Consider the following 2108-nt stretch of genomic DNA (forward strand, 5'->3'; position numbering starts at 1 on the left):
TCTACTTTGGTGAGTTACCCCTTAGAAAACATTAAAAAAATATTTTTAAAAAACATCAGTTTGGGGACCTGTGGTTTTTGATTTTTTAAAAATCCAATTTTTGAGCTAGAATGCTCTTCTTCGTACTTGATCTGTCTTTTTATGACACAAAACGACCCTGAAAATCCCAGGTCGCTAGCCCTATTTGTTCTCGAATTATCGTGCGCACAGACAAACACACAGACACACACACACACACAGACAGACAGACGCGAAACTTTTTGATCATCACTGGAGTAATAGGCTTCGCTATCGCTCAGCCAATTAATTCTTATAGCAGATTGCGAGTGCCCGGTGGCTGCGTAAAAAAATTCTTGATTATTTGTGCAAAATTTTAATCTCTGATGAAAGAGTGCATATAATGTTTGACTCTGCTAATCAGTTTTGAGTTTTCTTAGGAGCCATGTGTCTCTTGCCTTAGGAGCTATGTGTTTCTTAGCCCAAGTTTCGTCCTTAGAATATAACTGTCTTGTTTGTGTTGGGCAGGTGAAGGGTAATAGCCCAACTGCGCTTTTTAATTGACTTGCCTGCTGTCGCTGTGGTGTAGTGGAATACGACAATGAGGAAGGCACATCCATGAAGCTCTGCGGGTGAGTAGTGTAAGCTGTATGTTAGGGCGGCCTATTGCCACTTGCTCATTATGTTGATAAAATTAGTGTGGTTAATAGACAAGTTGTTGTTTAAAATTTAAAATTAATCTGTGCTCTTACTATTACAGGGTCGTTGTGAATTGCTAAATTGATGAGCCTAAAAAGAGGGAACTGAAAGCGACCAATCAAGGGGATTTGTTTGCATTTCTAATGCACTTGAATGTAGTTCTGAGTCAGATGTCTATCGCAATCAGGAAAGACCAAGTAAACGTGAAATATGAATCAGGTTAGTGGTGCTTGGTACCCCTTGATGCTTCTGTTTTATTCAATGCTTTGCAGAGTTTTCAGACGTTTTCTTGCTTGTGTTTTCCCCCCTCGATGTTTCTGTTGTGGAATCTAGCTGACTTCTTTGTGTTTCGGTGTTCTGACTATTTGTGGTTTTGGGCAGGTGGAGTTTAGTTGCATTCGATTTGCTGTTCTGATGTCGTTGAGCTGCAGTGGATGTGGATACGAGGAGTTGGACAGACCTTGAACTCTATTGGTGAGTGTTTGCTAAAACCTGTGTACAGAGGAATCTTATTTGCCAAACACGATTCTTGTTGTGCTTGGCTAATAAGTGTGTGATATGAGTTAATGTCCGATTTTAAGCGTCATTTCTTTGAAGTTCATTTAACTGTAAAGAGCCTAATGTATGTTTTCTTTGTTTTTAGTTGGCCATCACATCGGGACGTATGATTGTTAACGGCAGTGCTGAGGTTGATGAGAGAGAGTTCAGAAACAAGGGAACAATGGCCATGAAACTTGAGATAGACAAGAAGCAGTATCTAGTGGATGAACCCTTTTAAGTGGAAATTGCTGAGATTGTGCCCATTCACTCACTGAAAGGTTTGTGTGCTGCTCTCACTTTTTAGCCCGCCCTTCTGCTCTTTAAAAAGCATTAAAGCGGGCTTATGCAACCGCTCTCGTGTCTGTCTGTCTGTCTGTCCTTCGTCCGTGTAAGAGGAAGGAGATGAGCTAGAGGTCTACAAATTTCAGGGTATCTTAGGGGTCACTCCTGGACAACGAAACGCCTGGTACAAATCCTGGCAACATTTTTTTTATGGTCTCCTAAGGGGTAACTCGTGAAAGTAGAGTCCTTTGGGCGAAACTTTTGTCCGTTTGACTCTATCTTGAACCGATTGGGCGCTAGAGTGCCTTTTTCGAAGAAAATACGGCGAAAATGACCACGTTGCACATAAAGACGTACAAGGAGGCGTCCAATCGTAAAATGTCACAGGAAGTACCCCCCCAAAACAACACATTCTGCATCAGGAACTAGCCTCGGATTTGCCGTATCTTTCACTGTTTCGGCCCGAGAGGTGGATATATTGAAATCAATGGCAAGAAGTCAAGTTTTAAGACTGTTTAACAAACAATATACAACCAAAAAACTGCGCGGGTTCGTTTTTTTTAAATTCTTAAGCAAAGCAGAAGGGTGGG

At 41.4% G+C, this 2108-nt stretch overlaps 1 long non-coding RNA gene across 1 annotated transcript; it reads left to right on the forward strand.

Annotated features, from left to right (window-relative positions):
• The first annotated feature begins 316 nt into the window (after nt 1-316).
• Nucleotides 317-1514, forward strand: LOC127750949 (uncharacterized). Its single transcript, XR_008011911.1, has 4 exons — nt 317-629; nt 758-915; nt 1078-1170; nt 1340-1514. It is a non-coding gene; the product is annotated as an uncharacterized LOC127750949 (long non-coding RNA).
• The last annotated feature ends 594 nt before the right edge of the window (nt 1515-2108 follow it).

Source organism: Frankliniella occidentalis, unplaced genomic scaffold (genome assembly GCF_000697945.3).
Source record: "Frankliniella occidentalis isolate FOCC.00 unplaced genomic scaffold, Focc_3.1 Scaffold293, whole genome shotgun sequence".
Lineage (NCBI taxonomy): Eukaryota > Metazoa > Arthropoda > Insecta > Thysanoptera > Thripidae > Frankliniella > Frankliniella occidentalis.